General features: G+C 38.4%; 2 long non-coding RNA genes across 2 annotated transcripts; both read left to right on the forward strand.

The window, feature by feature from the left end:
* The first annotated feature begins 17,488 nt into the window (after nucleotides 1-17,488).
* On the forward strand, nucleotides 17,489-18,017 carry LOC311071469. Its single transcript, XR_014603853.1, has 2 exons — nucleotides 17,489-17,612; nucleotides 17,704-18,017. It is a non-coding gene; the product is annotated as an uncharacterized lncRNA (long non-coding RNA).
* A 4,848-nt stretch (nucleotides 18,018-22,865) lies between these two features.
* On the forward strand, nucleotides 22,866-24,009 carry LOC311071400. Its single transcript, XR_014603823.1, has 2 exons — nucleotides 22,866-23,133; nucleotides 23,678-24,009. It is a non-coding gene; the product is annotated as an uncharacterized lncRNA (long non-coding RNA).
* The last annotated feature ends 1,175 nt before the right edge of the window (nucleotides 24,010-25,184 follow it).

Here is a 25,184-nt window from a genome sequence, read left to right on the forward strand (position 1 = left end):
AACCCATTCAAGGGTAAAAATTTAATTGATGTTCAACAAATAAAAAACAGACATAATACGAATGAACAAATGATAAAGCTTGGGTTGCTGAATATTCGATCCCTTACTTCAAAAGCACTTATTGTTAATGATATGATTACAGACTATAATGTAGATGTGCTGTGTTTGACAGAAACCTGGCTAAAACCAGACAATTATATTACTTTAAATGAGTCCACCCCGCAAGATTACTGTTATAAACATGAACCTCGTCTGAAGGGCAAAGGGGGAGGTGTTGCTGTAATTTATAGTAATATTTTCAGAATTTCTGCAGACTTGTTTTAAATATAATTCTTTTGAAGTGTTGTTGCTAAATGTAACACTATCTAGTGTAAATGATAAATCACGTTTAACATTTGTGCTGGCTACTGTATACAGGCCACCAGGGCACCATACAGACTTTATCAAAGAATTTGCTGATTTTCTATCAGAGTTAGTATTGGCTGCAGATAAAGTCATAATTGTTGGTGATTTTAATATACATGTGGATAACAAAAAAGACGCATTGGCGTTGGCATTTAAAGACATTCTGAACTCTATTGGAGTTAGACAACACGTGTCAGGACCTACTCATCGTCGTAATCATACTCTAGATCTAATATTATCACATGGAATAGATGTTGATGCTGTTGAAATTCTGCAGCAGAGCGATGACATCTCAGATCATTATCTAGTCTCGTGTAAACTTCATTTAGCCAAGGCTGCAAAGTCGACTCCATGTTACAAATATGTTCGACCTATCAATTCTGCCACTAAAGATTGCTTTATCAATAATCTTCCTGATCAGTTTCATCATCTTAGCATCCCAGATAGCTTAGAAGAACTAGATATTGTGACAGAAACTTTTAACTCTCTCTTTTCCAGCACTTTAGACATAGTTGCTCCCTTGCGCTTAAAGAAGATTAAAGAAAATAGTCCAACGCCGTGGTACAACGAGCACACTCGGGCCCTTAAGAGAGCAGCCAGAAAAATGGAGCGCAACTGGAAGAAAACAAAACTAGAGGTATTTCGCATTTCATGGAAGGAGAGCTCGATTACTTACAGAGAGGCATTAAAAGCTGCTAGATCTGCTTATTTTTCAACCCTATTAGAAGAAAATAAAAATAATCCTAGGTATTTATTTGAAACAGTGGCTAAACTAACAAAAAATAAATCTTCAACCCCAGAAGTTTCTAAGCAGCACAGCAGTAATGACTTTATGAACTTCTTTACTAACAAGATTGATAATATCAGGGAGAAAATTATAACTATGCAACCGTCCACTACAGTATCGCATCAGGCAGTGCATTGTAGTCTCCCTAAGGAAAAATTTGATTCATTCGTTGCTATAGGAGAGGAAGAATTTACTAAACTCGTTAAATCATCTAAATCAACAACATGTATGTTAGACCCTATACCGACTAAGCTACTGAAAGAGATGCTTCCAGAGGTGTACCGAAAACCTTTAAGCTGGCTATGATTAAACCACTTGTTAAAAAACCGCAACTTGATCCTACAGAATTAGTCAATTACAGGCCGATCTCAAATCTACCTTTTCTGTCAAAGATACTAGAAAAGGCAGTATCCTCACAACTATGTTCCTTTTTAGAAAGAAATGATATCTGCGAGGATTTCCAGTCAGGATTTAGACCGTACCATTGTACCATCCAGAACCAGGAAGTATGACCATATTAGCCCGGTTCTGTCAACACTGCACTGGCTGCCTATTAAACATCGTATAAATTTTAAAATATTGCTGATTACTTACAAAGCACTAAATGGTTTAGCTCCGCAGTGCTTGAGCGAGCTCTTAACGCATTAAAGTCCTTCACGTCTATTGCGATCTCAAAATTCCGGCCAGTTGATAATACCTAGAATATCTAAATCGACTGCTGGCGGTAGATCCTTTTCCTATTTAGCACCAAAACTCTGGAACAGTCTTCCTAACATTGTCCGGGAAGCAGACACACTCTGTCAGTTCAAAGCTAAACTAAAAACACATCTCTTTGACCTAGCATACACATAACACATTATAGACTTCTATAATTCCATATTAGGCTGCATAGATTAGTTCAGCCGGAACCGGGAACACTTCCCATGAATCCTGATGTACTCGTTACATCATAAGAAGAATGGCATCTACGTTAATATTAGTCTCTCTGCTTACACCGAGGTTTACCGCAGTCCGCCTGATCCAGGCCGTATCCAGATCCGATGAAGGACCTGCGCCTGGACACGACGACAACGCAGTACTGAAGTGTCAACCAGACACTCCGTTTCTGAAGTGAGGTGGACCCTGGCCGTATCCAGACTAGATGGTGGATCTGCACGTGGACCCAACCATGACGCATCCCTGAAGTGCCGGCCTCATCGACACGACCAATCTGACTTCTGACCCGTAATGCTGCCTGGATCATAATCATACACTGTTCGCTCGTTGGCCAGAGGAGAACTGGCCCCCGACTGAGCCTGGGTTCTCCCAAGGTTTTTTTCTCCATTCTGTCACCTGATGGAGTTTTGGTTCCTTGCCACTGTTGCCTTGGCTTTGGCTTGCTTAGTTGGGGACATTTAATATTCAACGATATTATTGATCTGCCTTATTAGGGTAGACAATGATGCAATTTTCTTCTAGAAACAAACTATGTTGTATTATTTTCATTTTTTCAATGTGAAGCTGCTTTGATACAATCTGTATTGTAAAAAGCGCTATATAAATAAAGGTGACTTGACTTGACTTGACACAGTGCGCAGCTAATTAATTTAACGTTTTTTTTTCTAACGTCATTTTTAGTCGATTTTAGTCGATTTTTAGTCGAAAATTTCAGGACTTCAGTCGACCAAGATTTTCTTTGGTTGAGTACAGCCCTAGTTTTATTTCAATAATCTGCTGGCCAGTAGTGGCTCTCATGTGAGCACGCCCAGCATTCAATATATTTTTGCGTTAGTTTGCTTTATTATTGGGATAATTTAACTTCATTTATTTTGTTTGTTTTGATCTCTTATGGGTTCGCCCTGTATTCCTTTTGTGAATAATATTTGCATTACTTAATAATTTTGTGAGTGATCCTCAGCCTGTCAGAGGAAAGAGGGTTGTGGGTGTTAGCCGGCCTGTGAAGCCGGGACAGGCTGGTGACTGTAAACCAATGTACTGAAAACCTTACTGAAGCCCATAACTGCAGGTTTGAGTGCATCATATATTTTGTCTTGTGACATTGGGTATTGTGGTTGTGCCTTGTAAAGTAGAATTCATGTAAACCATTTCTTTTGTTGTAATTCGCTTTTCTTGTCTTTCAGGCACTGTGAGTCCGGAGCAGGAGAGCTAGTTGCTCTATTTTGGTGGTGGGGCCTGATGCACCGTGTGTGTGTGTGTGTGTGTGGTCTATAACCTATAGTGATTGATTTTGGTTGATGTGAGGGTGCAGTGTAGTGCACGTGTTTGTGCTTCTCGACCATTGCTGATGTGGAGAAGTTTGACGCTAGCTCATCCTGCTTCCGGTAATCACAAGTCCTGATAAGTGTGTGTGTGGAGTGATGATTGATCCCAATTGCCGCATATTTTAATATTTTACATTTGTCCAATAAAGAATATTTTTGTATTTTCTTATACCCACGTCTCCAATCCTTTGTGTAAGGGAAACACCAAACCTGTGTGTCCTCATTAGGATACTTCTCTGGTTTAGTGACCAGGGTGGCGTAGTCGACTCTTCTTTAAACCTCTTTCCGTAATAAACCTACTGTTCGCCACACATACATGGAGGAATTCCTGCTCTACAGCCACCTTGCCACCTGTAGTGAGGTTCAATTAATGGACTTGTTTTGGAGTGGGTTAGATCCACACGTTGTCCCATGGATACCAGTAGGTGATTCTAGTTTCAACCTCGAGAGTTATCTTGAATTGGTGCTCAGTTCGTGTGGATCTTCCTATACTGTTGGTGTGCCCTCCTCGTCTAAGGTCTCTTTATGTCCCAAATCGAACCAGGGGGTTACCATACCCAGCGCACTTAAGATAATTTTCAAAAGTTCTAATCTGACATCGAAATTGTACTGTTTGCTCAAGGTTTGTGTAATACAGTTTTTACAATAATTGTTAATTCTCTTAAAATGTTAAATATACCGTAAAACTTCAAATAATAGCCGAGTCCCAAATAGACGCCTGTCTCTTTTAAACGCCCGGTGTGACGACAGGTTTGGGTAAATAAACGCCGGTCTCAAATAGAGGCCTGGTCTGTTTTTTTGTTTCGGTTTGTATTTAATCTTCTAAAACCTGTCAGATCATCTTTTTAAACCAGTTCTATGGTGCAGATTGCGCACGCAAGAGAGCCGTGCGCTCGGGAGCTGTTAGTGCAAGCAAGGCGGAGAGGGAGAAGTGGACGGGAGCGACGAGGAGGAATTCGCCAATGAACTTGTAGTTGAGGTGTATCGCGGTGAAGATGATAGTAATGAATGTTTTTTTTATGCTGCCAATAATCTCGCACAAGACGAGAAGCGCCACACTGCGTCAATGACAACTCGAGGTATTATTATATTATCTATTCATTCAGTTAACGGACGCTCTGAGGTAAAGTGTTCAGACTGCAGACTTGGCAACGATTGTATTTAATTGTACAGTACAATCATAACATAGTACAGTACAGACATTATATTAACTCCATAATGTCCTTAAACATAAAAAATATTGCTGGCCATAAACTGAGCAAGTGCGCGACCGGTGTGTGATAACGTTACTGCTACCTCGAGTTGTCCTAGACGTTACACGACGCAATATAATGTAATTCTTACATTAACTGATTTGTTAAACCCATTTGAATTATAAATAAAACGTAATATAATGTGGTAAACTCTTACTGTCATGCTTTCTGTCTGTCAGCCTAAATTCTATGGATATGCTACACTCAATGAACAACATCAACACTGAATTAAAGGCCTGTCTCTTATAGACGCCTGTCTCAAATACAAGCCGGTGCAGTTCGGCGATTTGGGAAAATAAAAGCCCGGGCTATTATTTGAAGTTTTACGGTACATCATTTTCATTTTTGTTTGTGTTTTCTTTCAGAGTGTAGAGGACAGTATACTGTAACTCAGAGTCCATCAATACCAGCAGTTCAACCAGGAGAAGAAGTCAGAATAAACTGTAAAACCAGCAGTAATGTGTATAATAATAATTACTTAGCCTGGTACTCACAGAAACCTGGAGAAGCTCCTAAACTCCTCATATATTATGCAACAAACCGTAATACTGGAACTCCATCTAGATTCAGTGGCAGTGGATCTGGCAGTGATTTTACTCTGACCATCAGTGGAGTCCAGACTGAAGATACAGGAGATTATTACTGTCAGAGTTATCACTGGCCGGGCAGCACTAGATGGTTCACACAGTGATAAAGAGTCGTACAAAAACCTCTGTCAGTCAGACGTCACAGTGACTGCACTGATACAGCTGAGAGAAACTGCAGCTGCTGATGGAGGATCACAAACTACACAATATCAATGTTTAGTTCAAAGTTTCTAAAGACCTTAAAGGTAAATATGATATAAGATTTTCTTTATGCTAAAATACATTAACCCAGTTTATTGTTCATTGACTAATATTAGTTTGTCATTCATGTGTGTTTCTTCCTCAAATGCAGGCAGGGCTGGACTGGGACAAAAAATCGGCCCGGGCATTTTGGCCCAGACTGGCCCACTATATGATCATAAACACCACCCATCTTTGCACGCCCTTAATTATATGCATACCAACTCCTATTAATTAAATCCAATAATAACAGGTAATGAGTGAGTATAGGAACGAGTGAGAGTTAACAGATGAAATAAGTAAAAATTTGACATTTATTAATACAGTTGAACTATACTCCAGTGATGAATCCTGAAACAAGCTATAAGCTGCATTGGCATAGCAATACCCGTGTTTCTTACAGGATTTTTGTTAAAACTGTGGTGGTGGGACCTCGGTCCTTCTAGGGGGGTTCGGGGGCATGCCCCCCCTGTGAGAAAATTTTGTGCATTTTAATGTTAAATTCATCAATCTGGTGCACTTTGAGAGTTCAAAATTAAAAGCTCCAACCCATATTCAGTGTGCAAATTAAACAAAGAAAAATTCAAACCTCTTTTAGTTACAGTGTCTATTTACATTACACCTACTACATAATAATAGTTATAATATTAATCCAATGACAGTAATAGCCATATTTTGTAAAACAAATGCACTAAAAAATAAAGGAAACTTTCATAATTAGTGTTGTACCAATTTCTATACTTGAAAGAGATAAGCACATCATCTTTTATTTTGACGCAAACTGCATCAAGTTTTTATTTTGGCGGAAAACATGGTTTACAAACGCGTCTCATTACATTTCTAGTGAATTGCGGTAATCGTCAACTATGCAGATGTGGAAATAATCTGTAACTGGGTTATGGGTTCCTACACTCATGACATGGCCTAAGTGTTTTGAAAGTAGTTCTGCTTACCGTGGACTCTACACTTTCTCGTCTCTCTCCTGATCCTCCTCTGCCGCTGGAGCTGATGAAGGTCAGAAAACATATATTTTGACACAGTTTACAGTGTCTGCTTTAAGGGCCTGTTTCTGTTTTTTCACGCTATTTCTCTGCACATTCCTTGCGTTTCTTCTCCATCTCGCTGACTATTTTGACAGATACACACTGACACTGCTGCACGCTCGCTCACTCGTTTAAAGTTGTGATTGGGATTGGGGTTGTCAATCAAGAAAAGAGCCAATGGGCCGCTGATCTACGTGTTTCATGGGCTGGTCTGTCAGAAAAAAAAAACTAACACTGACTTTTTTTGACCAATGCATTACACCAGCACAAACCCAGCGCCGCCAATTAAGCAAAACAAAACAAAACAAAACGAATGGGCCGCCGATGTACAAATTTGATGGGCCGTTAAAAAAAATAAAAAAAAATTAAAAAAAAGTATGTATGAGTATGAGATGTATCGGCCCAAAAAGCACGTCGGCCCACTGGGAAAATGCCAGGTATGCCCAATGGCCAGTCCAGCCATGAATGCAGGGCCGGCTCAGGCTCCGCTGGTTCCCTAGGAGAGGTTAGTTAATATAACATGAATACTGATAAATGTTAACATAAATATTAAATAAATAAATGTTGAAATAAATAATTTCTAAGAATTAAACTACAAATCAACAAAAGGTGCAAAAACTCTATTATTTGATATAGTCCAGCACACTAGAGCTCTTAGGCTGCATTTACACTGCAGGTCTTGATGCTCAATTCTGATTTGTTGACTATATCCGATTTTTTAGACGACCCGCTTACATCATCTTTTAAAAGTGACCCGTATCCGATATTTGCATTTACACTATACACTGCTAAAACAAATGAAGTAAAACAGCTTGATATGCAATGGATGCAGAAGCAGACAAAATTATTATAGTGATGCGCGGATCGCGGTTATATCCGCGGGGGCTCTGTGGATAATCCGCGGATCGGGCGGGTCAAGTAGGCTAATAAAAATAACATTCTGATTAATTTCAGGTGGATATGATAAATCATTATTAACGAAAATATCTAACTGCATTCTCTAATATGAGCATGTACCATTCCAGTATAAGTTTCAAGGGAGTAAAGCCTGTTTATGCCATTAAGAAAATTAAATTCTGTCAAATAAATTTTGTTTTAAAGAAATGTTCATTTAACCCTCTGGGGACCAAGCTGTTTTTGGGGTCCTTGAGATGTTCTGACATGCCTTGACATTTGTGCTTTTTTCAGTTAATTATAAACATGTTAATGGCAAAGGTGTAAATTCACTCTATATAGCACAAACAGGGCTACCATAATATGTGAGCAACGTGTATGTAGATGTTTGTATTTTTAAGAGAATAATGTTTATGCGTGGTTATTGGAAAAAATTAAAATGAAAGTTGCTGAATTAAGAACACAAAACACATATTAAATATGTGTCCACAAGACTTTTGACTAATGGATGTTTTCCCTTTTAGTTCTAGCTTTAAAATGATGTAAAAATAGTCTTGCTTTATCGTTCACAAAAAAAAATACATTGATTTAAATGGTGTAAAACAGGTTTTGCTTGGAAAGGCAATATGCGAGGGGGAGGAGTAGTTTACACCTTAGATTAAGGTGTCCCACCCACTCTGAATAATGACTCTGCATAATTAGCCATTCATTCAGGTGTGACACTGACTGAGCCACAATGGAAGGACAAAAGATGTATTTAGAAGACTTATATTGACCATTTAAGATTTCGCTTACATCTCTCTTGTAAATATGTTTTACTATTTTATTAAAAATGTTACAATTACAACAATAATTACAATTTCAACAATATTTCAACTGTACTCTTTCTTTATATATATATAGCCTATATATAAAAAAAAAAGATTATAGGCCTACATTTTATCATATGTATTCATTAGTTTGAATATAGCCAACATTGGAACATCTAACATCTTAGTCTATGAATTTATTTTTGACAAAAATAGTATTTTTTTTTGCAGTTTAATACGTTGATTATACAAATACATTTTATTTCAACATAACAATATTATTCCATTCGATTTTTACTCATCTCAGTAGGCTATAGCAAAGCAGTTTATTCTTTCACACACAGACGCACGATTCATATTTAGGCTAAACAGTCTTTACAAATATGTCCCCTACATTCATCTCACAGAAAGGCGAGTCATATTATAGAAATGCGATTCATCTTTTTGCGGTTTGCATAGGCCTACACTAACGTTATTCCATAACGTTATTCCACACGTGAGAAAAGAAAACAGCCTACCTCACTACTCAGCGGGATCTGCTCCTCATATCAGGAGATATTGCTCCTCATATCAGCACTGTTCTGAGGAATCTTTTCTCCATAAGGTAGGCTATATTATGCCTCACTCGATCGCGACGCGCTTTGTTTACAGCTGATGTGGGCGTTTCACACCCCTCAGAATTTGCGTTTGAATAGCACGCGCTCTGCGGGGAGTGGTCACATTACTGTGAATGAGCTCGTAATGAGCTCGACTGGATTCGCTCTCTTTTTATACAGATTACAGAAGCTGAGAATATTTGTTTTTTATATAAATGACTTCATTTAACAGATGCGATCTCAAGCTTTATGCCCGTGGGTCTGTTTGCCTGTTTGACTGAATTTTCGCGGAGTTATAGATCATTTTCGAACGCGTTTCAAATGGGAGTTTACTGACAGAGAGAAGGGAGAAATCGCATCATGTTAATTTTTCTTTATTTGTCAAAAAGCAAAACACTTTATTTTTATTGTGAGTATACAGAAAAAAAATAGAAACTGAACAGGATCGATTGATGTATTACACGAAAATGAAAGATCAAAATTAACAGAGCATTTAGTGTTTATTTTCACTGCTAAAAAAAAAAAACGAGCAAAACGCGCCGGCGCATTCTTGGTCCCCAGAGGGTTAAAAGCAGCGCTCATTCATCAGTGTACATGTCACCATTAGAGATGCGCGCATCAACCGTCGCCTTGAGTCCGCTGTTGAAGGTGATGATCATCCATTTATCCTCACGCGTAAGACAACAACACATAAGAATAATAACTTTGACCATCGGGTACGGATACTTAAATGAGTGGCGGGTGGATGATTTGTTTTTGGCTGCGGATTCGGGTAATCCAGTGTTATATAATTATCCAGTGTTTTGCTTTTGCTATTTTCAAAGGTCAGCAAAACAATGCTCTCGTAAGGTGTAGAGAAAAATTACTCCACTGTGTTGAGCCTTCGTCCTCCATCGCACCATTAATAAGTCATGTGATCGCAGTTGGTGTCCACCTGAGTTGACGTCACTTTTTTAATGACGTACGACTCGCATTTACTGGGGAATATCCGATTTGTCTGCTTACATGGCAGACGCAAATGCACGTATCCGATTCATATCCGATTTATTACCACATATGAGTGAGGCCTGAATCCGATCTGAGAAAATCTGAATCCATGTGGTTTTTTCCTGCTTACACGTTCACCGGTCATATCCGATCTGTGCCACATGAGAGGAAAAAATCGGAACTGGGTCACTTGAACCATGCAGTGTAAATGGGGCCTTAGTCTCAAAGTCATCAAGGAAGATTTCCAAGATTGGTAAGGACTGGTATTCCCTCAATGATGATTCCTACTGCATCTGGCTCACGGCAGACATAGATGCTCATATTCTTCATTCCCAGGTCCTCATGAACAGTGGTATCTGCAGCCCCCTTTGAGATAAAAGATGAAGTATTTAAGACAAACAATCTCATTTGTTGATGAAAAACAAATCCTCCACCACTACATGCCAAATGCTGGTTCAGTCAGTTCACATTAACAGTCCGCACAATTTAAACCAGTTCACCAGACCGACCCAGTAATCAGAGATGAGCTCCTGTCCACTCTCTCCTCTACACTCACAGAGGCGTCTCATCTCAGAGGGACATCGCTCTTTTTCACTGCACTGGCACTTGGGTCCTAGTTAATACAACAATAATCAATACATTACTTTTGTTGGCAAATTCACTCCGACCCTGTAATGCCATCATTACTGTGGGTCTGTGTTAGCTTATCTTTATATTTTATTATAATATAATAATAGTAATAACAATTGAGTCTATTTAAAAAAAAAACTGTCTAACTAACAAACAAGCAAAAAAAAACACCCAGATAAGCAAGATAACTGAAACTCAAACTACTCAATTGATTAATATTGTACATTTTAACTTTGTACCCACTTTAGCCCAGTCTGTATCAGCTCCATCAACGAGTTATTGATGCGTTGACCAGTTGCTCCTCTTGGCCCTCGAGAGCTCGAGGAGCTTTGGGCTGTGCTTGTCCAGCTGTGACAGAAACGTCCAGGGGAACCGCAGTACATCTCCAGAACTCCTTGTTCACCTGTAGGACAGCGAATGTTTGACTGTTATTTAAGGGGGTTTAAAGATTAGCAACATTTGAACTTTATGCAAAGCAAAAAAGTGAATCTACTATCTCATATCCAAGTCACAATTTCCATAAAGTTCTCAGAAGTGAGTAGTGTCAGGAAAAACTGAATGATAAGTCACTTAACTGGAATGGTTGGAAGAGGGCAGGCCATCTTTCCTTAAATTCTGCCACACCAGGAGACTTGGCAACACTTCCTTCAGTGGCACATTAATCTCCAGCCGATGATAATCACTCAGCTAGCTGTGGCTTCGTGTGTGTCCGTGCGTCTGTGTGTCCGTGAGTCCACTGCCAAACTCTGTCGAAGCCAAGACAATGCTTTTGAAGAAGTTACAAACACCTCTGAAACATTGAACTATCACACAAAGACATCATTACTTATTCAACGCACACACACGTAGATTTATACAGTGTGTGGCTCAAGTTAACAAACTGTTTGAGATAGAGCACATTCGAAGTTGGCGGTCACAAAAGTTTGTAGGAAACAGAGCGATACTTTTGCAGATTGCGCAACACAAACACGTTAATTAGGGTAAAATCTAACTTTTAACAATACAAAGAGTTACTTACATACGTGAAGTATAAATTATCCGGCTCCGTGGAAAACCCTGTTGGAATAAACTTCTGGAAGCTGGAACAGACGAGAGTGAAGGATTTGCCCGGGCTTGTTCTTCCGTTGCTGCAGGCGTGGGCGGGTCACGTCTGACACGTCTGATATACACTTTAAAATGAGCTTTGTAAAATCAATTTATGGTGAAGTCCAATGAAATTAATTTTATTATAGAAAATATTAAGTTACGAAAATATTCAACTTGATAACTAAAAAACACAAAGAAAGAAAAATTAATTAATTTATTGGAATAAATATAGTTTTTAAAATTAAGTCATATGGACAATAGCACTGAACGACTTGGACACAAATGTCCGCATTGCAAAAAAAAAAAAATCCCAGGGCCATTTAACTATACAATTATGCAATATTTGTTAACAGGCTTTCATTCTGTTGTAATTTTTAAAATATTTTACCAGATGGTGCCATTTTTTCAAGTTTGGCCTATAAAGCAAATACCCACTTTATTCCTGTTTTCTGCTTCGGCATATTATTGAGCCAGTTGGATAAATTATGCAGTGATAATTGTGTGGGTGTGTTGGTATGGATGTCAGAGTGAGGTTTGTATGTGTGTAATAAAGTGTGTGTGTGTGTGTGTGTGTGCTAGTAATATTTGAGAGAGAAAAACTCTACGGCAAATCACAGATCCAGGACTGCGCCCGAACTAACTCTCACTGAAAGCAGATTTCTCTGAGATATCAACCTCAACCTCAACTTGTTTAGATTTATTTAATTTCTACCAGTTTTAGTTCAACATGTTTCATAAAATATATATTTTATATAAAGTTTTCTTAAGCCCTCAGTACATCATGTTCTGTACATGTTTCTTTAAATTATTGCAACCAGTTAGAAGGGTTAAAAAAGTATCAAAGAACAGGCCAATAAGGTTTGGGAGTCGCTATCAAGCACAGTCCTTTTCTGACACATGGTCACAGGAGCACATGGTGTGAGAAGAAGGCAAGATTATTTTCTTTAATAGTCTTATATAAAAGGACATGAACTGTACATAAAAAATATGTGTTTTATTTTGCATGTTCAGAAATTGAGGAGGGAAAATGATCAATAAATCGATAAAATGTTCCCAAATGAGCCAAGAAATGATGTGGAATAATTTTTATCATGTGCCATCAAAATGTTTTGCAGTAGAGGGTTAATATATATATGAATGTCTTCAAATCAATAGTTTCCTCTTCAGTGGTTAAATAAGTGCAATGTAAATATTAATAATGACTGAATCAATAATATGTATGATTCTGTCAATAGACTCTTCAGAAATGTGTGTATAATAGCTTGGCATTTCTTAACATGAGGAAGTTGTTTGATAATGTGTTTGTGACTGATCTACAGTCTTCAGGATAATGATTTAAATAGAGAGAGTCACTTTGCATTGTCAGCACATGCTTCAGTGCTCTGAGAGTGTTTATAGTGCTGTGAGTTTAACACTTCATGACTGAGAGCAGAACAGAACACACTCTTCATCATCACACAAGACTAAACTACAGCAATGAACACAATCAACATCTTCATCTGGACCATTGCACTCTTTATTCAAGGTAAGATGTAAAAACTGACTCTGGTTTTGGTGTTTTTGTAAAAGTATATGATGATAATAGTTTTAAACACTAATAGTTTTTCTTTTCTTTTCTTCAGAATCCAGAGGAGTGACTCTGACTCAACCTGAAGTTAAAACTGTCCAACAGAGTCAAACAGCAACAATAGAGTGTAATATAGATGTAGGAATATACAGCAGCTACTTAAACTGGTATCAGCAGAAACCTGGAGAAGCTCCTAAACTCCTGATTAAATATATAAACACCCGTAATACTGGAACTCCATCTAGATTCAGTGGCAGTGGAACAGCAAATACTGGACGAGATTTTACTCTGACCATCAGTGGAGTCCAGACTGAAGATACAGGAGATTATTACTGTCAGAGTTATCACAGTGGTCCAGTGTTCACACAGTGATAAAGAGTCGTACAAAAACCTCTGTCAGTCAGACGTCACAGTGACTGCACTGATACAGCTGAGAGAAACTGCAGCTGCTGATGGAGGATCACAAACTACACAATATCAAACCTTTCACAGACTTTATTCATTTATTATGATGTAAGTAAACATGTAACACAATCTTATATCTCTTACTAAACTGGACACAAATGTGGAGAAAATGTGAGTGGTGCTTGTTCCTGTAAAACTTGCCACTACAATGTAATCGAACTGTAGGAAAGTCAATCACTTTAATTGCACTTCCATCCTTCACCACTAGAGGACAGATCTTTATATTACTGAGTTCCCTATCTGTCAGCAAGAGAGTTTCTCTGGGCACTTCAACACTTCCTTTATTTCCAAAGGAAAATATTCTCTAGCAAGATAATATCTCTATAAAAGCAGAGATGGCAAAAGTACTCACTTCCCGTACTCAAGTAGAAGTACAGATACTTGTGATAAAAAAATACTCTGGTAAAAGTAGAAGTACTGATTTAACTTCTTTACTCAAGTAAAAGTAACAAAGTACAGGCTTGGAAATTGACTTAAAGTATAAAAGTAAAAGTAGCCTTGCGAATGACAACAATTTTTTATGCAAAGCTTCCTGGACCACACAAATGTTACTAGAGTGCAAGCTGAGAAACTGAAGTGGATTTGGAGAAAAGGTTCTTTATAAGCCATTGCCTGCATTTTAAATGGATGTCTGCCAATAGGCCTAAAACATCACATATCCTATATGATTATTGTGACAGAGACTGGGACTCCAGGTTAATACGATTCTGACTGAGTAGCAAGATATGAATTCAATTGTGATTCAGTGAGAATTCACAGATCAGTTTCTCTTATTTAATCTTAACATTTAAAGGAATCTACATGTATGTAATGATTTTTCCACGAATGAATGCCTCCGAATCTGTCTTGTCATCTTGTAGTGGTGCGTCAAGTGCAACGTATATTCCCATCCAATTGACCAATTGACATTGAATTGACCCTTTAATGTGTCTGACAGATCTCTGTAGAGCCTCAGTTAAAGCTGCTCAAGAACCGATCATCTCTTCCTTCTAGTTCAGGGGTGTCAAACCGGTTCCACGGAGGGCCTAGTGTATGCAGGTTTTCTCTTTTACCTTGAACCAAACTGATTGAGTAGGTCACTAATTGGCTAAGATCTCCCCTCACCTGGTAGTCTAGGTCTTAATTGGGCACTAATTGAAGGGAAAGACCAAAAACCTGCATACACTAGGCCCTCCGTGGAACCGGTTTGACACCCCTGTTCTAGTTCATTTATAGCATCAAATAAACATCAATGAACATCAGAAGGAATGTTGTTTTAACTGTGGAAAGACGTTGGTACACTTTGTTTTTCAAGTTTAAATCCTCCAATGTTAATCTACTAACTCTTCTGACTGCTTTGTCAGACAAAATGGCGGATTATGATTGGTCAGATCGCCTGTCAGTCAAACTCCCTGTGAAGGGTTGATGACGCGAAAAATAATAACGGTAACTCCACTGAAATGATTTGAAACTAAAGTAATGAGCCAATTTTGTAAAATGTAAGGAGTAGAAAGTACCGATATTCATATTAAAAATGCAAGGAGTAAAAGTAAAAAGTCGGCACAAAAATAAATAGTAAAGTAAAAATATCTGAAAAATCTACTTCAGTACAGTATTGAAGTATTTGAACATTTCCTCTAAAAGACGCTTGTTTCTTCCGGTCGAGTTTGCAGATGAGTTAGGCGGTTCCCCTGCGGGTGAACTTCATTTCTAGAAATTAACAGACTTTAAAAGCCACACACACATTAAAAGCTGAAAATGTGTCATTCGTGTTCAGAAAAATAACTTCAATAATAATAATGCGGTTACCTTTGTGTTGCGCTTTAACTTTAAACAGAACTTCTTTCTTGAAGTGCACATTGTAGATCATAACAGAAATTAGCACAGCCAAAACTGATGAATGATTGAAACCTCTTCCAGCAGCGGTCGGGACGAGTAGAGCGCAGTCTGGACGGTTTAGAAGTTGCAGATGTCCTGATCAGGCCAGTGTGCACATGATGATGGACAGGAGTCATAGTCCCATACTCCATTTCAATGAAGCCATTCAACTGTGCTCTCAGAGTTACAGTTATATTCATAAAGAGCCTTCGAGTCCCACCAGGTGTAATCCACGTTTAGAGAGTTGGGTCACTCTCCCACTCTTTACTGTAGATACAACTGTATATTTATGCCACTTTGACACACTGATCACTCGAATATACAGCTACAAATGATCTCACTATAAACCCGTCAGTCATGAATGATCACGTCTGATTGCTGATCTCTGATTGGCTGAATCAGATCTGCAGTGGGCCGGTGTATTTACACATCATGATGACTGATTTTATGGACTACATGCACACTTGAGTTTTGTTTATTAACCAATTAGTCTATAAAATGTAGGTGTTTGAAAACCGCCAAACCAATTTTTACCAGCACAATCAAACTCAAAACTGCCCAAATCTGGCAGCACTGGCTTCATGTCATCACTGTTTCCAAATGTCACTGGTTCGTCACTAGGGGGCGATGATCTCTGTGAACCCATGAACCACTGTCTATTTCATTTCACCTGATCTCAGATCAGTTTTTTAAATATTAATGTTTATTGACACATTTTTATAATAAAAAAGAAGTTGTAGTTAAAAGTGTCTAATTGGTCTGATTACCAAGCTCTCCATAAAACAAACAAAACAAGCCCTTCAATTTAATAAACTAACACATATTATAAAGACATTTCATATTTACTGGTATTAGATGATTTGGTAATTGCATTGAATAGATTAGACTTTAAATTAAAACATTTGCATTTGGTGTGTAAAAGGTGTTTTTATGCTGAGTTTCCGCTGTTCTGACCAGCGTGTGGCGTTTCCAGAGCTTCAATACAGTGAATCATTATGCAAATCAATCGGTTCAATGGTTTCTAAAAGCTTTGTTTCTCCATCACTAGAGCAACATGATTCTGGTTCACTCTTGAGTTGATAACAGCAGGCCAGAGAGCAAACTTTGCCTGGCCCACCTCCACTTCTGGCTGGGTCCCCGGCCCAAAACTGGCCCAACACACTGAACATGGACACACAGAGCTTCCTCTGGCCCAGATGTGGCCCACACCCTGTAAAGCGACTCTTATTGACTGATATGGCCCAGGTCTGGCCCAGGCACTGTAAGACAGATCTGGCTGAGAGTCGGCTGGGCAGAAACTGGCAGTGAAACACACATTCAACCAAGAGTTTTTATTATAAAATTAACAAATACACTTTAATATAAACATGTATGAACAATGAACAAACACACTATGATATTAACATTTATTAACAACACACTGATTCTTGATTTGTGATCATGTATTAATTATGATTTTCATAACTTTTTCATATATATTTACACCACTGTCTATAAATGTAATGATTATGTAACAATTAAAGCGGCCGTCGTGCTGCTCTCTGCGCTGGTCAGAACCCCCTCGGTGACCTCTGACCCGTCCAGTGTCCAGCTCACCAGCGCCCCCTGTGGAGAGTAAGAGCTGAGCAGGCAGAGCAGTGCGGCTGAGTCTCCAGAGATCTGCAGAGAAGAGGGCGGCAGCAGAGACACTGAGGGCTTCACTGTGGGACCAGCTGCAGGAGACAAACACAACACACACACACACACACACACACACACACACACACACACACACACACACACACACTGCACTGCACATTCACAGCATAGGAATAATGCTGCTCTAGTTTTAGATTAAATCATTAGAAAACAATATCAGTAACACTTTATTTAAAGCTTTCATACATATTGGATTATAAAAGTATTTTTAATGCATTAATTATGCATTGCTATATACATTATCAGCACAAGCTGTTGTAAATCCTGCCCACTTCTTTGCATTGTCAGCACATGCTTCAGTGCTCTGAGAGTGTTTATAGTGCTGTGAGTTTAACACTTCATGACTGAGAGCAGAACAGAACACACTCTTCATCATCACACAAGACTAAACTACAGCAATGAACACAATCAACATCTTCATCTGGACTCTGACTCTCTGCATTCAGGGTAAATATTTTGTATAAATTTTTTGCAAAATAAACAATCACATCTCATTTACAGTCCAATAACCATTAATGACTAAACTGTCTAATTTCAGAGATCTGGGGACAAGTGACAGTGACTCAGAATCCAGCAATAAAACCCGTCAAACAAGGAGAAACTGTTACGATCAGCTGTAAAACCAGTCCGCCGCTTTCTAGCTGTAGTGACTGTGTGTCTTGGTATCAGCAGAAACCTGGAGAAGCTCCTAAACTCCTGATTTACTGGATAAGCAGCCGTTATACTGGAACTCCATCTAGATTCAGTGGCAGTGGAACTAACTATGGCAGTGATTTTACTCTGACCATCAGTGGAGTCCAGACTGAAGATACAGGAGATTATTACTGTCTGAGTAGACACACCATCAACAGTCAGTATGTGTTCACACAGTGATAAAGAGTCGTACAAAAACCTCTGTCAGTCAGACGTCACAGTGACTGCACTGATACAGCTGAGAGAAACTGCAGCTGCTGATGGAGGATCACAAACTACACAATATCAAAACTTTCACAGACTTTATTTATTTATTATGATGTAAGTAAACATGAAACACAATCTAATGTGGAGAAATGTGAGTGGTGCTCCCTGCAAAACTGATTATATTAAAACTTATATTATTACTGTAGGAAAGTCAATATCTTTAGTTGCACTTACAAAATTCACCACTAGAGGGTCACATGTCTTTTACATAACTGAGTTCCCTATCAGTCGCTCACGTTCAACGTTACGATGACGTGACGACATAATTGGGATCACTTCAGGGAGCCCTATCATCTTCGAGTGTCAACAGAACGAGCCAATGAACGTTGGCGTGCGTGAAACGCGTCACGCGCAGCGCGAGTATAAACAGGGAGCGGGCGCACACACACATTGTCTTTCACTTCGGAGCCAAGCTTCTGTTTGACTTCAGATCTACAAGACTCTAATAATGTTGAAGACCCTTCAGACTCTCTGCCTTCAGTGTTGGTGTGACGGCGCGATCAGCGAGACGTTGCGGAGGGTCTGACGCCAGGCCTAGTGCTCGTATGCTTGTGTAACCTGTGCTAGGCTGGGTTCCATATGTGGTGATCCCTGCGGCGATCCCATATGCGTATTCCTCCACGACCAGTTCCCTGCGGTGAGGCCGTGTCTTTCCCTTGGCAGAGTCCGCTCTGCCGTCTCTGTCCGGTTGTCCGGTGTCCTCCCCCTTCTCAGGCTGGAGCCACCCCTATGATATACTCTATTATATGTCTCTAGCTGAAGTCACCCAGCTAATATCACAGATCTTGACTCAGAATGAGTCAGAATTCAATGATTTTGAAAGTGTTGTAAACAATTCTGATTTACAACATGCCAGAAAAGATGAACTGAGGGAGGGAGTTCTGAGAGTGTTAAAGAACATTGTTGGACCAAACATGGACTGGTCAAGGATGAAACTGTAAGTGAGTACACTGAAAGATTTTGTCAGTCAGCTGCAGCATACAGTGGGATAGCTGAAACTTCAGAGAAGGTGCTAGATGATAATGGTCCGCTTGTTCGCACATGGTTTGATGGTCTTTTATCAGAACATAGAAAGGCATTGCCTTTCTTAGACTTCACAATGTCCACTAGAACCCTGTAAAACAACTTGGACAGATTAGCAACTTGGGAAAGAGATTCTGATGTCAAGGCAAGAGTAAAGAGTAAAAATTGCAGCAGCATCCTTTAAAGTCAACACAGAGAATCAACAGAAACGCAAATATCCTAAGAGAGAGGGCAGCTGTTATTACTGTGGTAAGCATGGACACTGGAGAAAAGAGTGTAGGAAAAACAAAAAGAACTTTAGAGAAGTTAACAATGTTACTCAGCTTCTGCTCAGTCTACTTGCTTCTCTGAAGCAGCCCCTCCCCTCGTCAGTAAACTCGTGGGGCAGCTTGATGAGGTGTTAACCATTTGGGCTGTGAGTGCTTAATTTCCCCAGTAACCTACAACAAAGATGAAAGACTTTTTTTTTTTTTTTTAAGAGCAAAAGGAAAGTGACTGTCTCAGCCTTCCTTTGGGGGACACTGGTTAACTACACTCACAGCCTTAAATGTTATGCTACAGCACAGGCCATTCACTCATCCATCCTCTATGGGTTATGATGTCTGCTATGACTGATGTTTTCATTGGAAGATGGAGATGTTGCACAGTAAAGTTTGCAGATCACCTACAGGGACTGAATAGGACACACAGACCAGTGAGGAGCCCAGGGAAGAACCAAAGTGCAACAGGCCTTGGGGGCCAACCCTGTGGTGAAGACTCCCTCATAGGTTTCCCCCTCTCAGTAGTTTATCCCTACCTTACTGGTCCATATGTGTCAATTCAATACAGACTAGGTTATGGAAAAACACTATACAATCACAATGTTTACTGTAATACGGTAGGTAGTCAACCAGAATGCCTATTGCCGCCGCGGAAAAAATAAACCAGTCGCATTTCAAAGTCATGCACGAAATGACCGCCAGGTGGCGCAAAGGGATATTGTGCAAAACAGCAGCAATTGCCGCATTTTGAAATGTAAGTGGCGTTAATGTCAATTAACAGTAAGGATGAGATACTACAACTATGGTGAACAGAATAGAACATTTTTTAGGACAGAAAAATAGAATCAAAAGTTAAAAATAGAGACGAGAACATTATAGCCTATATTTCATATTGTAGCCTAGACGTCGGTGGGCGACATAAGCCTATTCCCCGGGGTAGCAGTGCCATAACAACAAAACAAACAAAAACAAACTTATAACAAAAGTAACAAACAAAAATAAATGTGGTGCAATGAAGCTGATTATTTTTACTGTTCTATTGAGGAATGAGCCGAATGAAGAGCGTTTCTCACTCATGAGCGAACACACACTGGAGAAACGAACGTTTGGGCATTCGTTTGGGCATACTCAGTGAGTAAATTCAAGACCGAGTGGTAGAACTTACGTTTCGATCATCTAGATGACACGGGTTCAAATCTCAAACAAACATGGACTACTGTAATTTTTATATTAGCCTATTAATGCATTTTAAAGCCTATTATTAATGCAGAGAGATCTGTCTAGTTCTAAAACTCTGTTACACCATATAGTTTTTTGCTTATATTTATAAAATAAAATTATCATGCATTTTCATTTTACACTAAGGAACAAATATTATACAACAGAATGACGTTACATCTGTATAATAATTCCAATCGTAATTTCAAAAGCAGTTATGTTAAAAAAAATATAGGCCTATATATATATTTTTTTTTTTGGGGGGGGGGGGGGGGGGGGGGGTTTCCCTATAGCCTACATAAACAGTTTTTGACAACATGGTTTTAAGCAAGGTGCGATTTGCCAGGGGGGACGGACATTTCAATAGACCACCAATGAAATCAGAACCAGCTTTTCAGTTGCGTTCATGGTTCTAGTGGCTGCTTTTCAAAATTTCACAAAGCGTTTTGAGATTATTTTTAATTAAATAGGCCTATTGAAGTTTATAATTAAGTGTTTTGGCACACCACGACGAGTGGCGCTAGGCATTGTTCTGAAGTCGGGTTTTATTCTGGCATGTTGAATTTGTGTTTGACAAACGTGGCGGCGCGTTCATTTGGATTTATTTCTCTCATAACAGCTAAGATAACTTAATAGGCTACTCTGTAATTTTTCGGTCATACAGTCAGATAAGAGTAGAGTATAGCCTACATCGTTAAAAACTATACTTTTATTCATATTAGGCTAACGACAAAAGTTTGTCTGTCGTCTCTGTCTACGGGAACTGCGCGTCACAACAATGAACCGAAAGCCACTTGCCTCAGTTCATTCACGATAAGAAATAGGCTATGTCTAAAGTCTTTAAATGTCTAAATATTTAATAAATGTTATCTGATTATGTAATCTTTATGAAACCGAGAGATACAGAGGATCTACTCAAACATGTTTAGCTATCATGTGAGCGCTTCCCAATGAGGAAAGGACAAGCCAAGAGTGAAAATCTCGCTCTGAATTAAAATGTAAAAACAGATCAAATAAATGTATTTGTCGAAATGTTGCGATATTGTTTCATTGAAGGTCATAATTCTTCTATAAATGTTATTTAGTTTAACAGCAGTACGAAGCGCTGTGGTTTAAAAAAAAAAAAAAAAAGTATTCACAAATCGCACCCTGGTTGTAAAGATCAAAAGACCCCTGTGGAATTTAATATTGAGTTGAACATTTTGTTCATGACAACAAATGAACATGCGTTTGAAGATTATATTTAGTTTTGCTTGGAAATAGCTGGCCCAAACCGGAGTAGCGTTTTAATTATTGAAATAATGAAATATTTAGTAATAAACTTTTATGACAGAAATATTGCTACATGTAGCCTAAATTATTTAATTATATATATATATATATATATATATATATATATATATATATATATATACATATAGATATATATATATATATATAGATATATATATATATATAGATAGATAGATAGAGATATTATGTACATTAACATTTTAGGTGAATATATATATATGTCTGGTATTCTACACTTGATCTTGCAAGCGGATATTGGCAGGTGCAGGTAGAGGAAGGGGACCGGGAAAAGACCGCATTTACCACGCCCTTTGGATTGTTTGAATGGGATCGGATGCCCTTTGGACTTTGCAACGCCCCTGCTACGTTTCATCAAGCTGTCCTGGCTTCCCTGGCTGTTTTCTGATCAAATCACAATTAATCTTATGATCTGTTAAATCATCTGTTAAATCATAATCTGTTCTCTAAGCTGTTAAGATAGAAAATCAGTAAAAAATAAAGAGTCATTTAAATTTGGAGTCAGAATTAAAATTAGAAATCAACTGTTTAATAAATTAAAGTGATTTTTCAGAAAGCGCCAGAAAAGACTGAATACCTGAAGCACTGAATACCTTCGACCACAGCGTTGGATTCTGTTTTTGGGCCAGTGGATGGAGTTTACTGTTGATTTGCACCAAAAATACCTTCATACGTTACTGTCGGTCGGTGTGAGCAGCTGCTGCTTGCATTGCTTACTCTTTCAGACCTGGATTATTTTATATCTGCCTGTTAAATTCTTATTCTTAACGAATTTGAGTTGAAATGTCAATGAAGAACAAAAGCTGGAATGTGAACAGAGGAAGAGGTCGTACGTGGTCTGTAAAAATACTGGCGATATCAGGTAAGAAAACATTTTTCAGTCCTTAACAGTCTAACGTTTAAGGACACGGGGTAACGGTCAAGCTGCAGCTTGGAGTAATGGGCGTGTCGAAAGGTAGGGGGGCGTGTCGATTGTAAAATTTCAATCGTTTGTAAAATTACAATCAATTTTAAGATTGTTTAAAGGAATGGTAAAAAAATAATAATAATAATAAAATAAAATAAAAATCCTGCTTTTTAAGGACTTTTCAGTGAATCATTTCTTCTTCCCCCTCCAGATTCTCCAGGATCCGGCTGATTACTGGCAGTTTGGTGGAGGGTTTTTCTTTCGCTGCTACATTGCACTATCACTTCTGGTACGGATTCATTGACCTTTTGTGAAATGTTTTGATTTGACTTAATTTAATAAAAATGTACTTAATTTCATTTACAATGTATAGTTAGGATTCTGAATTAAAACAGTGTAATGTTTCTCCACAAATATTATCAGATATATACGGAGGGCCCAGGGGTCAGGCGAAAACTGTTGAAACAATATAAACCTGCATTGAAAGATATAAGCTAAAGAACAACAGACCACAACCCTCTCAGCTCAACACCACCATTTGTTGATTTCTTCGTCTGTTTTAAAGATGAAATCATGACCTTATGATGATAGTAACTGACACATGGAGTAATATTAAAAAGAAATCAATTCCACCTCGGGACTCTGAAGAACTGCTTGTGAATAAATGGTTGATATTGTAAATTTACATCTGAATACATAAAAAATATGTTTTAGAGTGGATAGTGTTGTATACTTTGTTTTCTACCCGACTGTAATTGAACTGTAAAGTGAAAATCTTGTACATGACTTATTTTGTATTCAGTTTTCAGGGTTTTTTGCTTTTATTTATACAGGATAGTGCAGACAGTGGATGAGAAGTGAAGAGGGAGCGAGAGGAAGGCTGGGACTCTGTCGAGCACTGCACAAGGCTTCACATTTTATTGAGAATTTAAAAAACTTTTTTTACTGTTCATTTTAAATATTAAATGTTGTATTTAATTTAAGGTAATTGAACAAAAACTGTCTTTAAATATTCCACTTAGATTTCTACTTCTACAGGTTTTTAACATTACATCGAAAACATCATTTTCGCTGCAAGTAAAAGTTTGAGATGTTTTTCATCTGTTTTAGAAAGTATTTTTAGACTTTTTTTGTTTTGTTTTCCAAAATAAAACTTGTTTTACAATCTTGAGCATGTGTTAACTCTTTATTAAATGTGTTTGTAATTAAGCCATTGCTGCCAGTCATTTGACAGTTAACAATGTTTTAGTGTACAGTATGTACAGTTAATCACACATTCAAGCCATGTCCACACTAATACGCTTTCGTTTGAAAACGCATCTTTTTCTCTCTGTTTTGGCCTTCAGTCCACACTGAGACGGCTGAGGCGTTTTTATTAATGAAAACGAAGCTTTTTGAAAACGCCGTTTTCCCGTTGTAGTGTGGACTGTGAAACCGGAGGGATTTAAAAACGATGACGTAAATTTAGTCATGTGACGCATATTGTACCAATAGATATTCATGTTTATACCAGTATTGTGCCTGTTATTTGCTATTCACTTTCACACTGTTGCTAAAAATATTCTACATTTCACACTCTTCATATCACTGCAAAGATAACAGAATTTACTCACATTTGCTGTCCTGCGGTAATACTTGAGAGCAGTCGCATTTTAGACCACACATATGGTGTCTGCGTGCGACCTGGACGCATCAGTGAATGGTGAGATATTTTACTGAATAAAATTATCCTGTCAGAAGAATTGCGCAATAACTTCATTATTTATTTTTTCATCTGAATCATATCAGTGATGTTTTGTGGGGTTTTACACATGTGCAGTAAAGGTGAATTTAGCGTTTTCAGGCGTTTTTCAAAAGTTTCTCATCCACACTGAAACGTCCGAAAACGCCTGAAAACGCTAGTGTGGACGGAGAGCGTTTATAAACGAAAACGCCGTTTTCAAATGTATCCGGATTAATGTAGACGTAGCCTCAGTCAGCATTGCCATGACTCATGTTCCAACTTCAAACTAGTTTGTAATTGAATGTACAATTGTATTCTTCCATGATGAAAGGTAAGACAGTGAAACAATTAACGTCCTGATATCAACGTTGATTCAATTTGCAAAATCGAAACATAATTCAACATTGATTAAACGTTGAAATGCCGGCTGGGAGGTTTGGTGTATACTGTGGGATTGCGGGGTTCATCATCTGCAAAACCCACAGTATATGATGAGCCACTCAGTAACAGAGCATAGTTAAGATATTGCACAATAATCCATAGAATATTGCTTTTGGGTATTACATAATTCAAATGGTCATTTAGACCAAACTGAAAAATACCTTTGAGAGCAGCAT

Source organism: Abramis brama (genome assembly GCF_963993115.1).
Source record: "Abramis brama genome assembly, chromosome: 20".
Lineage (NCBI taxonomy): Eukaryota > Metazoa > Chordata > Actinopteri > Cypriniformes > Leuciscidae > Abramis > Abramis brama.